The sequence below is a fragment of the Saccopteryx bilineata genome, chromosome 12 (genome assembly GCF_036850765.1).
Source record: "Saccopteryx bilineata isolate mSacBil1 chromosome 12, mSacBil1_pri_phased_curated, whole genome shotgun sequence".
NCBI classification, from domain to species: Eukaryota; Metazoa; Chordata; class Mammalia; order Chiroptera; family Emballonuridae; genus Saccopteryx; species Saccopteryx bilineata.
The window spans coordinates 12,922,047-12,937,029 of record NC_089501.1 but is presented as its reverse complement, the minus strand read 5'-3'; the positions used below and the strand labels follow the sequence as shown (position 1 = coordinate 12,937,029).

At 40.5% G+C, this 14,983-nt stretch overlaps 2 protein-coding genes across 4 annotated transcripts in view; one reads left to right on the top strand and one right to left on the bottom strand.

Annotated features, from left to right (window-relative positions):
• NT5DC1 (5'-nucleotidase domain containing 1) overlaps positions 1-14,983 on the bottom strand; it is a 158,645-nt gene that overhangs the window by 86,716 nt on the left and 56,946 nt on the right. The window lies entirely within an intron of this gene.
• COL10A1 (collagen type X alpha 1 chain) overlaps positions 12,662-14,983 on the top strand; it is a 38,298-nt gene continuing 35,976 nt past the window's right edge. For both annotated transcript variants that reach the window (XM_066247959.1, XM_066247957.1), the window contains exon 1: positions 12,662-12,884. The gene's annotated coding sequence lies outside the window, so the exon portion shown is untranslated. The remainder of the gene's footprint in view (positions 12,885-14,983) is intronic.

Below are 14,983 nucleotides of genomic sequence, written 5' to 3'. Positions count from 1 at the left end.
TAGTCAGACTGAATTTACCTAATGCTATGAGCAGGTTGCAAAGCAAGTGGAAGAACTGGTGACTGAATCCTTTAAAAATGAGTTTAACAAAAGCAAGATACAAATCAAAAAAGTCATGGGAGCTAGAAGCAGTCCAAATTTTATCTGGGTAAATTTTCAAGGTGGCTTTCATTAAAAACAAAAACAAACAAGAAATATTGAAATGGTAAAGGGAAAAACGCTAGAATTCTAGTCTGTCTGTTCTCCCTACCAGTTGTTATTTTTCATTACTTTTATCATGAAAGCAGGCAAGAATAGGGAATACGTTATTCATGCAACATTTACGCTCTAAATTTTATACTCAGTGGTGAAAATATATTCAATCTAGTCATGGGCATATTTTGAGTTGAATATTTCACTGAACATGCATATCATGTTTTGCCTCAGGAGAGAGGGATAAAATTAACACTGGAGAAGAATCTAACACTGGTCAAAACAATCTATCTGTAATGTTTCTTTTCTTTTTTTAAGGTTTTTAAAAAGATTTTATTTATTCATTTTTAGAAAGAGAAGAGAAAGAGAGAGAAAAGGGGGGAGGAGCAGGAAGCATCAACTCCCATATGTGCCTTAACCAGGTAAGCCCAGGGTTTCAAACCAGCAACTTCAGTGTTCCAGGTCGATGCTTTATCCACTGTGTCACCACAGGTCAGGCTGCAATGTTTCTTATAAAAGACTTCCAAATAAGTATATTCTCTCCTGTTCCAAGCAGAGGAGTTTAACTTGACTGGAGGGCTGGACTTAGTAAGCTGCTTCCAAAGAATAGAGTATAAAATGTAAATATATAATATAGTACCGTTACAGGAGAGGAACCTAGCAAATGCTGTGTTGTTTAGATAATCAAGTTTAACATCACCAGTGACATTACACTGACAGCATATATCCCTCATATGATGTGATGATGAGAATACTTTTTCACCTTGGTGACTCTTTCTCCAAACCCAAAGCCCCAGTCTAGTCATGGGGGAAACAGAAGACAAATCCAAATGGAGGGACATTTTTGCCAAATACTTGGTCAGTACTCCTCAAGATTGCTAAGGTCACGGAAAATAAGGAAAGGCTGAGAAATATCACAAACCCGAAGAGACTAATAACAAGGCATGATGACTAAACACAATGTGGTATCCTGGATGGAATCCTGGAACGGAAAAGGATATTAATTGAAAAACTAGTAGAATCCAGTTCAAGTCTGGAGTTCAGTTCATAGCAAGGTACCAATGCTGGTTTCTCAGCTTTGACAAATGTACCATGGCCATGGACGATGTTAATATTAGAGGAAACTGGACGAGGGGCATACAGGATCTCTCCATGCTATCTCTGTTACTTATCTGTAAATCTAGGGATTATCCCAAAACAAAAAGTTTATAAATCAACAAAAAATAAACTAAAAAACAAAAGTAACATGTCTAGCAAAAGAGATGACCAAGTGGGTTCTCTGACCGGTGTCTGTTTTGAGGAGCACACGTGCCCTCATGTGTCTTTTCTGTCACTGCTGCCTGGATGGAGCATTTCATGTGAATGAAGCCCACTGTTCAGACTTACTATCCTCTTAGACCACATCACTACAATATTCTTCTCTGTTGTCCAAAAATCGCACAGGTAGAGGACAGCTTCTGTGTTTTTTTTAATTTTTTTTGTTTATTTATTCATTTTAGAGAGGAGAGGGAGAGACAGAGAGAGAGAGAGAGAGAGAGAAGGGAGGAGGAGCAGGAAGTATCAACTCCCATATGTGCCTTGACCAGGCAAGCCCAGGGTTTCGAACCGGTGACCTCAGCATTTCCAGGTCGATGCTTTATCCACTGCGCCACCACAGGTCAGGCCCAGCTTCTGTGTTTTCATTACTTCTCCACATCATCTGACCACTGACCCAGGTGGAGGCAGGTATTTCAGTTTCAGGTTGGTAAGGGGTAGCAATTTCTTCCTGTTTTTAAAACATTTGTAAAGTTTCAAGTTTGTAGCCCTTTAAAACAAAATTTTGAGAGCCTTGATGTGTACTTTTAGTAAGTAGTAATGAGCAGCCTCTAACACTTATACACAGGCAGTTTATCACCCAGATGGATACTGCTAAGCGCTGTGATACAGACACTCACACAGTGGTTTTAGTTACTTGCAGTATATGGTGCTTAATTTATTCACATGATAGACCACAGAAAAAAGAAAGCATAAAAACTATAAATTTTAAACTTTGACTAATTATGAAAGTATGTAGAAATGACTAATTTCACAGGTCCACCTCAGATTAATTATATTTGTAAACTGTATTCATCTGATCAAATGTCTTACATAACATCAAGATATCTCTGGTATTTCAGAAAAAAATATTTAAGGGAACAATATAAAAATGATTTGATTCTAAGTGGTTATCCACACCTGCAATGAGAATCTAGAAAAATGCTTGCAAGTAGAACCCTGAAACATTCTTTCCCATCTCATTATTTAGAAACCAAACAGTAACAAAGAGCAGATTTTCCTAAAGGCTGAAAAGCAAGAATTCTAAACATCCAGACATAAAAATAGTTTTTGACTATTTTTGATGCTTCAACACATAAATATATTAAACAATTAAAAATTTCTCAACAAATAATTGTTTCTCATGTAACTAAATGGAATGTTACCTGATCTGTAGCAAAAATAAAATTTTTTATAAATTATATTCAAAATGGACTTTATAATAAATCTTCAATAATATATTAATCTGATATAATATTTTAAACTTAAAATACATCAATACCATATAAAATGACAAAATAACTTGAAAAATTGGACAGGGTTCATAAATTTACAAAAGGAGAAGCAGCCTGACCAGGTAGTGGCACAGTGGATAGAGTGTTGGTCTGGGACGCAGAAGATCCAGGTTCGAAACCCCAAGGTCACCAGCTTGAGCATGGGGTCATTGGCTTGTGTGGGATCACAGTTATGACCCGATGGTCGCTGGCTTGAGCCCAACAGTTGTTGGCTTGAAGCTCAAGGTCGCTGGCTTGAGCAAGGGGTCACTAAGCTCTGCTGGAGCCCCCCAGTCAAGGCACATATGAGAAAACAATCAATGGACAACTAAGGAGCCACAACAAAGAACTTATGTTTCTCATTTTTCTCCCTTACTGTCTGTCTGTCCCTCTCTCTGTCTCTTTTGCTAAAAAAAAAAAAAAAAAAAAAAAAAAAAAAAGGTTAAAAAATGTTCAGTTAGTTAACACTCACCTTGATTTCTAGACAGAAAAAAACTGAAGCTCAACATCTGTTTAAATTCAAACAGGGCTTGGATGAAAATAACAGTGTTAGGGCAAGAGCCTAGGCTCCTTTCCTTCTTCACAATCTTTCCACAAGATAATGTCTCCTTTCAGATACTGCAGCCTTCATCTGGCGGGCCATCCATCAATAAAACCCTCACTACTAAGCCAAGTGAATCTGAAAACTCTCATCTTTGGACTTCTCGTAGGTAAATCTGGGTTTAATGGCAACTCTTTAAGAACATCTTGAACCTCAAAACAAGGGACTTATAAATTACACATTCATACATATGACTGTCCCAAAGCCTCTCATTGTACCCCAAGTGCACAACACACATTCATACATATGACTGTCCCAAAGCCTCTCACTGTACCCCAAGTGCACAACACAGCCTCGCTGTTCCTACCGTTGGAGAAACGTTCAGGAATCATCTTTAAAATCAGAAGTAGAATAGAAAATAGCAAAATTCAGCCTAATCAAATGTGGAATCAGCTGTCTTCCTGCCACATCACTGCCCTATTCCAGATACCCTCCCCAAAAGCTAGTTTTCAAGCTATAGATCATGATTTAAACAAGTATTTTATAAGTGCAGGTCTGAAACCTGATTATTACGATGATAATAATATTTACCAGCACTAACACTTGCACAGTATAACTTGTTTTAGAAAGTATATTCCAAATTTCTAACTAGATTATAAGTGACCTTTTGAAAAAAGTGTCTATCTGTAATTCCTGGTCTCAAACCTCTTTTAACAAAATAATGTTCTTCTAAGCCAGAGCAAAAACACACATTTATTTGATTTGAAGACTTGTATTCTTTCTAAAATAATAAGCTTGGCAAATAATTAATAAACCAAGTGATTAAAGCATTGAAATATGTGAAACCATAACAGTGGTGACGATTATATTAACAGTTCATTCACATTTATTGATGGGTTCAGCAATCGCTCATGGAACACCTACTATGGGTCAAGTACTGTGCTGGGAATAAAAAGATGAATGTTCACTACTTTTAAGGAAGTCCAAAGAAGAGTGGTAGGGTAATTACAGGCTAAAATGGGGCCACAAGGGATGGGGGTCAATCACAGAATTATGTGGGACAAAACAGGTGTCAGGAAAAGACTCATGAAGGGGTGACCCTTGTGCTGAAGTTTGAAAGCTGAGTTGGCCCAGGTAGATGAGAATGGGATATTTGGGGGTGAGGGGGAAGGGCCACATCTTCCGAGCTGGTCAACTGAGGCGTGATATCCTAGGAAGTGCACTGGGAAACAGCAGCAAGCTGTCTGGTAAGGCTGAATTTTGGGAAAGTGAGGTCCAGCAAAAGCGAGGACTTAAGCTATTCCAAAGAAATATGACTCTATCCATGTAAAGCCAGAAGCCACGGCCAGGGCCACCATCACAGCCGTCCGGCCCATGCAGGTTCGCATTGGATTCGGACAGTCGGTAAAGAAACAACGGAGCCACAAACTGGTGGGCCATAGTCTTTAATCCTAGCTTGCACCCGGCGGGCAAGTAAAAACATACACTGGGCTCCAAAACCCACTCACATTCAGTGCTCACAAAGCTACTGACTTATCCGAGTTTCCTAGAATCAAACGTTTCTAGCTCACCAGACTTATTCACCTCTGTTCCCCATCTCCTTCCTTATCCCAGATACAAACTCTGTACAAACTGGCATCTCACTCAGCACTCCGCCATCTTGGCTGCTTCTTCTCTCCTGGCCACATGGCCTCTTTCTGCTCTCTGCTCTGCTCCCTCTGCTCTCTCATGCTAATCATCCCAGGAACCAAGAGCGCAAGCTCCCTTCTGCCCCCATTTTATAGTGTAGCTTCACACCCTTAAATCCAATATACAAAATAGGGAAGTCTCTAATACAAAGTCACTTCTCTGAGGCATGATTGGATTGCACCGCCCCACATCAAAAAGGGTGGGAAAGGCTTAATCCTAAAACCAAGCCCAGGCTACAACAATCCTGCCTGCCCCCAACACACATTAATATCACCTGGGCAACGGCCTCCACATGGGCAGCATTATCTTTTACAAAGTGAGCATAATACATTTTATCTGCCCAACAATCCACAAATGGTTTTTAACTAGTTCTGAACATAGACCCTTTCAGATTTTAAAGGCTAACTAACGTGTATTGCTCACTTTATGAGTCAGGCACTTTACCTACATTTCTCATTTAACATTATATTCTCAACAACCCTAGAAACAGGAATGATTTGTTTCTGAACATAGCCTTTTCAGAATTTAAAGATAACAGAACAAAATAAATACAGTGTATTGTTATTTACAATGAACCAGGCATTATACATACATTTCTTACTTAATTTTTAATTCACAATTATAGGAATTATTTCTATTAGATAATGGCAGCCAGGTAATTTGCTCCCAAACACAGTGGCAGGATAGACTCCAAACTCAGTTTATTTGTTTTTAATTATTTTTGTTTTAAATTATTTTTATTTTATTTTATTCATTTTAGAGAACAGAGACAGAGAGAGAGATAAAAATGAAAGAGAGAGAGAGAGAAGTGGGGAGGAGCAGGAAGCATCAACTTCCATTTGTGCCTTGACCGGGCAAGCCCAGGGTTTTGAACTGGTGACCTCAGCATTTCAAGTCGAAGCTTGATTCACTGCGCCACCACAGGTCAGGCCAAACTCAGTTTAACTTAAGCCTATCTTCTCGGAATCCTCTCTTTGAACAAAAATAAAACGTATATATGAATACACCATTCTTCTTTTCTCATTCAGATCACACCCCATTCTCTGTTGGGGGCATAAGATAATCTATTTTGATTCCACACCCTCCTCTAACTACACTCCCTTTCTCTACTTCAAGCAAAACTGATAAAGAGATGTCTATGCCAGCCATATCCACTTTCTCACTTCCCCTTCTCCTTTCCAACTGGTCCTACTGAAGAGAGCAGGAATCTGCTGTGAACAATGGCAGCTGCGGCCTCCACATTGCTAGCCCAATGGCCAATTAACTGTCCATATAACCTGACAGCTCATGAGATGAGTACTTTTTTTCTTAGCCCCAGGACACCATTCTCTCCTATTTTTATTGTTTTCCTTTTTTCCAGTCTTATTTGACCTTCTTCTTAACTCCTCCACTACCAGAAGCAACTCTCACTGTTGGCCTGTTACTCTCTCAGTCCTGAGATTTTATTTCCTTCAAGGAGTTCAATACCATGTATATGCTGATAATCAAGATGTGTGTATGTGTGTGTGTGTGTGTGTGTGTGTGTGAGAGAGAGAGAGAGAGAGAGAGAGAGACAGAGGGACAGATAGGAACAGACAGGAAGGGAGAGAGATGAGAAGCATGAATTTTTGTTGCAGCACCTTAGTTGTTCATTGATTGCTTTCTCATATATGCCCTGACTGGGGGGGCTACAGCAGAGCGAGTGACCCCTTGCTCATGAAGCCCAAGGTCCCTTCAAGCCAGAGACCTTTGGGTTCAAGCCAGTGATCATGGGGTCATGTCTATGATCCCATGCTCAAGCTGGCGACCTTGGGGTTTCAAACCTGGGTCTTCTGCGTCCTAGTCAGACACTCTTATCCACTGTGCCACTGCCTAGTCAGGCTCAAGAGATTTTTATATATAACTCCCACTAGCTGTGCAGTCCTTAACATCCCCTCTAGGACATCAAATGACTATCTCACACTTAATAGAACTTAACAGAACTCTTCAATCTTCTTGTTTTACCCATTTTAAAAAAATTTCTAAATGAAAAAAATTAAGCATAAAATACAGCAGATACTGTAGGCTTCCCCAAAGCTAAAGAAGGTATGCATTACTATTGTATACATATTGGATCAGCAGGCAGTACGAACAGCTAAAGACGCCAAAACTCTTGTTTAGATATGTATTTTCTTACCACATATTCTTTCATATAGGATTTAGGGTACGTATGATGATATTCTAGGTAATTACTTTGCTTATTGGAACTTACAAAAGTGGAACTTTTAATAAGCAATGGATATATAATTTTAAACTGGAAATTATAATGTTTTTATTTATTTATTTATTTTTGTATTTTTCTGAAACTGGAAACGGGGAGGCGGTCAGACAGACTCCCGCATGTGCCCGACCAGGATCCACCCGGCATGCCCACCCGGGGGCAATGCTCTGCCCATCCTGGGTGTTGCTCTGTTGCAACCAGAACCACTCTAGCGCCTGAGGCAGAGGCCATGGAGCCATCCCCAGCACCTGGGCCATCTTTTGCTCCAATGAAGCCTCGGCTGTGGGAGGGGAAGAGGGAGACAGAGAGGAAGGAGAGGGGGAGGGGTGGAGAAGCAGATGGACGCTTCTCCTGTGTGCCCTGGCCGGGAATTGAACCCGGGACTTCCGCATGCCAGGCCAACGCTCTACCACTGAGCCAACCAGCCAGGGCCATGTTTTTATTTTTTAAATGTTGAAAAAATTGGCCTCTCGCTGATAGTGGAGGACTATGCAATCCGAAGAGAATAATTAGAAAAACTGGACAAAGTTTTGAAAAAAATATGATTTAAATCAATGGAGAGCCAAAAAGTCAATGAAGAGTTAAGGGGACAACATAAGGGAAGACAGAAATCTAGGGAGATAAGCCTGAAATTTGGGGCCTCCTTCTGGAATTAGGGCAATGCCAATTCCAAAAGAGGTAAAGGAAAACCTAGAAAGCCTCAAGAAGTTGGTGGCATAAATAGAGTACAAGGTAGGCTGGAGGCCAAAAATCCATCCATGATTTGTGTGGTGACTCACAGGGCTACCCTATAGGAATAAGTGTGAACCAGACACAGAACATTCCTCAGTGGCCTGCCACAACTTCAAATCATCTCATCTCTGAAAACATGAATTGAAGATGATCCAGATTGCTGGTGCCCCAGCTGCTTGCCAGAGCAAAGGGAAGTTCTCACTGTAGAAGGGTAACACCATTATGCAGGGCCTCAAATTTTTTCAGTAACTGTTAAAAAATAGAATAGCTGATAAAAAAAAAAAAAGGTACACAAAGAGGCAATAACATGAAAACAAAATGAAATCAAATATCAAATACACCACCCTGGCCGGTTGGCTCAGCGGTAGAGCGTCGGCCTGGCGTGTGGGGGACCCGGGTTTGATTCCCGGCCAAGGCACATAGGAGAAGCGCCCATTTGCTTCTCCACCCCCACCCCCTCCTTCCTCTCTGTCTCTCTCTTCCCCTCCTGCAGCCAAGGCTCCATTGGAGCAAAGATGGCCCGGGCGCTGGGGATGGCTCCTTGGCCTCTGCCCCAGGCGCTAGAGTGGCTCTGGTTGCCGCAGAGCGACGCCCGGAGGGGCAGAGCATCGCCCCCTGGTGGGCGTGCCGGGTGGATCCCGGTCGGGCGCATGCGGGAGTCTGTCTGTCTGTCTCTCCCCGTTTCCAGCTTCAGAAAAATACAAAAAAAAAAAAAAAAAAAAAAAAGGCAAAAAAAAAAAATATCAAATACACCAAGAGGGAAAAACAGTTGATGGAACCCAATACACAGGGGCTCCTATGGCATAATGAGACCAACTTAACACTATGGTTTTTATCTATGTGTAAAGCCAGTAGCCATGGCCACTATCACAGCCACCTGGCCCATGCAGGTTCGCATTGGATTTGGACAGACGGTAATGAAACTACGGAGCCAGGAACTGGTGAGCCATCATCTTTAATCCCAGCTTGTACCCATCGGGCAAGTAAATCACACACTGGGCTCCAATACCCACTCATTCTGCGCTACTGACTTATCCAGCAAAGCTACTGACTTATCCAAGTTTCCTAGAATCAAAGTTCCTAGCTCACCAGCCCCATTCACCTCTGTTCCCCTCTAGCATGGGCTCCTCCTAGACCTAGAACATAATCACTCTTCTCCCGGAACAACGTGATCTCTCTTCCTTTTAAAACGTTTTAGTGAGAAAGCCCTCCCCCAACACACATTAATACAATCACACCCATCCCAAGCAATCACCTGGGCAACTGGCTTCCACGTGGGCAGTGCCATCTTTAACAAAGTGAGCATAATATATTTTATCTGCTCAACACTATGCATACCAAATGCAAGGAGCTACAGATAAAATATAAAAGGAACTAAACAGAATTCTAGATTTAAAAAATATAGTAACCAAAATTGAGTTTTAAAAGGATAGATTTAAAAACAGATTAGACACAGCTAAAGATAGAATTAGAAAAGAGGTTTGATGCACAGACTACTACATAAATTTGTCCAAATGCTTTTTGTCTATTGTGCGTGATTTGTAAATGCTCTGCAAAGTGCAAAAGGTTGTTCAAATGTATCTACAAGTTCCAAAGATATCTAAGACAACCTCAATGGTATTTTCATCAGTTATACAGGCTGATAAGTGGCAATCACACTGAGCATAAGCAAGTTTCACTAAGATCAATGGGTCTATAATCTTTATGTAACATCAGATTGGTTAACGCCTTTGCAGGCTGAACAAATTTTCTGGTGGGCTGACACCAGTCTGCAGATTGGCAGTTGAAAAACACTGTTCTAAAATAACGGAAGTTCCATAAGGAAATTCCATAAGGAATAGAAACAATATTTTTGGAGCTAAAATGGCTCATAGTTTTGCAAAAATCAATCAATGGTATTAAGCACACATTTGAGAAACCCTGCAAACCCCAAAAAGATAAGAAAAAAGAAAACTATACAAAAGAACATTAAAATAAAGAGATAAAAACCAAAGACAGAGATATTTTTCACAGCAGTCTGAACAAAACAGACTACCCTTTAAAGAACTAATGATTAGACAACAACAACTGACTTCTCAACATAAAACAATAGAAAGTAAAAGGTACTGAAAAAAAATAACCACTAACCTAGACTTTTATCCCTACCGAAAATATCCTTCAACAATAAAGGAAGGTGATATAAAAACACTTTTGGAAAACAAAAACCAGATACACAGAGTAATATTTTTACATTTCAGTTGAGCTAAATAATCACACATATTCATCACAATGTGGGGGTTATGCAAGTTAATTTCTCAACAAAGGTCACAGGTTTTGTCTTTTCTAAGAAAGCTCCACTTTATAAGACACCAAGAACAAGTACCGTTTAACAACAATTCAACCCAATTTAGAAACTGAGGAGAGGTAGAGGGTTTAAGAAGGAAAGAGCAACATACATCAATTTGTCAAATGGCTGAATTTCATCAAGTAAAATCTATACAATTGTTCAATATCAACATTGTTTATTGTTATTGCTTTAGAAAATTATTCCATGTGAATTAATTTTATAGATGTTTTTAAAGTACAAAGTATATCACTTTTACATCTGATGATTTTATTACACACACACAAATCACCTGTGAAAAATGTCTATAAAAGATGATTCTAGGCCCTGGCCGGTTGGCTCAGCGGTAGAGCGTCGGCCTGGCGTGTGGGGAACCCGGGTTCGATTCCCGGCCAAGGCACATAGGAGAAGCGCCCATTTGCTTCTCCACCCCCCCCTTCCTCTCTGTCTCTCTCTTCCCCTCCCTCAGCCAAGGCTCCATTGGAGCAAAGATGGCCCGGGCGCTGGGGACGGCTCCTTGGCCTCTGCCCCAGGTGCTAGAGTGGCTCTGGTCGCGGCAGAGCGACGCCCCCAAGGGGCAGAGCATCGCCCCCTGGTGGGCAGAACGTCGCCCCTGGTGGGCGTGCCGGGTGGATCCCGGTCGGGCGCATGCGGGAGTCTGTCTGACTGTCTCTCCCCGTTTTTAGCTTCAGAAAAATACAAAAAAAAAAAGAAAAAAAAAAAAAGATGATTCTAAAGCAGCTAAATGCTTACAATAAATAGTCTGAGTGTGATTTAATTTTCTTGAGGGCAAGAAATATTTCTTAAACATCTTTTTAACCCCTATAGCATACTTAGCATACAACTTTGTACACAGTAGGTGACCCTAAATAATTTACTTCATAAACAAAATTCTGAAAGAGAGGAAATATACTTCATCAGCTTAATTCCAACTGAGAATAATTTTTTCTCATTTCATAGTTGGTAAATAAAATTACTCTCATTTCAAGATTAGAAGCAGCAAATTTAAATTTCACTCCTTTCATTTTTAAACAGAAACTACTCTGATGAAATTAACTTCAGGAAAATCATTTTCATTTTTTACATATTTAACTAGCTACTAGATATAAGATGAAAGGATCCCTTTGGAAATTCAGTAGACAGTTATCAAGGATTTAGATTATGACTGAATTACTTTTAAAATACATTATCAACCGCCCTGGCCGGTTGGCTCAGCGGTAGAGCGTCGGCCTAGCGTGCGGAGGACCCCGATTCGATTCCGGCCAGGGCACACAGGCGAAGCGCCCATTTGCTTCTCCACCCCTCCGCCGCGCTTTCCTCTCTGTCTCTCTCTTCCCCTCCCGCAGCCAAGGCTCCATTGGAGCAAGGATGGCCCGGGCGCTGGGGATGGCTCTGTGGCCTCTGCCCCAGGCGCTAGAGTGGCTCTGGTCGCAACATGGCGATGCCCAGGATGGGCAGAGCATCGCCCCCTGGTGGGCAGAGCGTCGCCCCTGGTGGGCGTGCCGGGTGGATCCCGGTTGGGCGCATGCGGGAGTCTGTCTGTCTCTCCCCGTTTCCAGCTTCAGAAAAATGAAAAAAAAAAAAAAAAAAAAGACGAAAAATACATTATCAACCTGGTTTTAAGAGTGCTTTCTATTTATCAGTGTGTAGAAAAAGCCACCAGTGCTGTGGCACAAAGATTCAACAAGTTGGTAAATTAACTTTTTACATGATGTTAAGAAAATCAGACATTTAGTTATAACGGTGAAAAAGAGTGTCCAATAATTCATAGTGTATTTCTACTTAGGAGAAATGACAAAGGAATGGAGAAAAAAATCAATAATCATATGGATAAATTGTTGAATCTGGGTAATCAGTAAAAACCATGTGAGTAAAAAACAGGACTAGGATTGATGAATTAGTATGAAGTCTTTTCTTTCTCTTTAAAGAAACAGTTATGTTTTTCTGGTTCTTAATAAGAATAAACACACAACTGAGTCAATTTTAAAAAGGAGTAAAAAAATAAAAATCAATAAAGGTGTAAGAAAAAGTCACCTATAATTGTATATTTTTAGAACTATCACTGTTCCCCAAAAAGAAAGAGCATAAGAAACTAGTCTTCATTGCTCGTTAGTAGGTAGATACAAAGTAATTTTCCTTCTAAAATGCACACATCATTTAGATTTATTAGATGACACTACTGAAAGATTTGTTTTTGGGGCCATCCCAATGCAAGTGTTCTTGCCAAGGTGTCATTCCATTCTTGCATTAACACATGGGATCAAATAAATGGAATTCCCTCCCCCCACCCCCATCCACGTCTCAAAGTCACTGAGTGCTGGGAAACAACAGAAATTTATTTTCTTCTGGAAATGAATCAGAAGGCAGACCATCATCTGGTAGCCAGCATATGATTCAGCAGAGCTTTGTACAAAAAAAGTATAAAGTTCAAAAACGACCCCAAAAGTGTTTTGGAAGTCGTGGACTGTTTTTCTCCTGCCTGGAATCACTGCCGGCAGCATCTATGAACTCCTGACTGTGTGTAACTGAAGAACCCACCACGATGACTAGTGACTTTTAAAGACCAGCCAACAACAAGTACTTAGGGACCAGCAAATACAGGTAGGAAAATGGAAATGTGTGACAATAGGTTTTTATGGCCAATGCTGTAATTAAATGAAAAACATGGCACAAATATTATGACTATTTTAAACAATTTCTCTGAAGAGATAAAATATATTTATATAGAGAGAATATGATTCTTGTTTCTGTATTTCATAAGATTGTGTTTGTAGTTTTTCTTCCATGAAGCAATGGGTAAATAAAAAGCAAATCATTAACTAACTCAATATCTTTTTCTGGGTTTGAAGAGATGTCAGGCGAATTAAACGGGAGGAAACATCCACGCAGATGCACAAAACATGAAAGCCAGTGTTTGAAACTGCATGTGCCTTCAAATGACCGTCTTTACAGCACTCCCAGACCTGCACTCACTTTTATAATACTAAACATCTCCCAACAATGGGAGATGACCGGGACAGATAATTACAGTTATTATGTAATAAAAACTGCAGTACAGTCATTTGTATTTATTCTAGCTATTAAACTAGTAAATTCTGGGGAGTTTAGAGAAATTGCCTTCTTTTGAGCTCAAGCTGCCAATTATGTGTGATACTCTCTAAAAAGGGAATGTTTGAAATAGAAGATGGGAAGACAGGGCTGAAAAGGAAAGTACCAACAAACGGAATCGAAATCTATGCTTTTCATTCCTGTGAATGTTCTTGTAGTGCATGTAAGGGATCTGGCTTGTATACTTTAAGAATGTCGTCCATCTTTTAGACTACTAATCAAGGGCCCCAGTTCAGAAGAGGCTCCACAGATGGGTCAGGTCAGCCACTGGTCTTTAGTAATGTTTATGATTTCCCTCTCAAAGTCTCTGAACTGAATCTTGATTTCATCTTTCCATCTATTTTCACTATTTCACTATTCTAACTGATTTGTTTTGTTAAGAAATTGGCCCAAATTTGGAGAGGACAGTGAGGTAGCCCCTCCTGTGGATTCACACGCATTTCTGTTATGGTCTACTGAAAAAGAGGAGCTTAGAAAAAAGCAGTTTTATATAGCCTTGGTTTCCCTTTGGACTCAAACCTCTTCAGCAATTCATGTTAATTATTTTTCAGATTAAAAAAAGCAAAACGATTCTGTTTAAGACTTCAACACTGGTTTTTGGCAGACAGGTTTTTCAACATAGTTTCAACTCTTTGAACCTGTCCCACAGTTCAGTTCCCACTGTCTGGGCTTCCAAGATAGCCATGGCCAAAGGATTGAAGTGAGTGTGCAAGTCCATAAAAAGTTATTTGTCTAGGGTTCCACTACCGTAACAACTGGTCCCACACAATGAGTTTTACAGAACTTAAGAGCACTACAACAAATTTGAGAGATTGTGGGGATTTGGGGGTGGGAACCCTTATTCTTAGACCAAGTTAATCAAGAAAACATGAGATTGAGGGAAAAGAAGCAAAATACCTGGGACAGCAAATGTTGGGGATACATACAAGTTTTGCTGTCCCCATTCCCACCCCAAATAATCCAGGGAATTGCAGCCCAAGGTGAATTTCTTTCCTTTCCGGTCTTATTTGTTCAGAGGGGAGGTAGTGTTACGGAGTGCACTGAGGCCAAGAGAAAACAGAACACCACAGCTGTCATGAGGAAAGATGCAGGAATCCTGCTTCCCAGGAAGGAAGTGGCTCCTCCACGGACCAGAGGCTAGTGGCATGAGCTGGAGCCCTGAGGAGGACATCATGGATGTTGTTCAGAGTTGTGTTGTGATGAGAGAGTGGGATGGAGGGTGGACTTGAGCACAGTTATTGTTATGTAATCTTTATTATCTTCATATCCATATAGATCTTTGATAAAGTTTTCAAATGTCCTCATTCATGATACTTTGAATTTTAAAAGCAAATGTCATGATCCCCTGCAACTCCCTGCCCTGACAGCCATCAGCTTGCTTCCTATCTGTGAGTCTGGCTTGATATTGCTTGTTAGTTCATTCTGCTTATTAGATTTCACAGGAGTGAAATGATATGGTACCTGTCTTTCTCTAACTAGATTATTTCACTTAGCATACTGCTCTCCAGGTCTATTCATGCTGTGGCAAAGGGTAAGATTTCCGTCTTTTTATGGCTGAGTAGAATTCCAACGTGTAAATGTACCACAGCTTT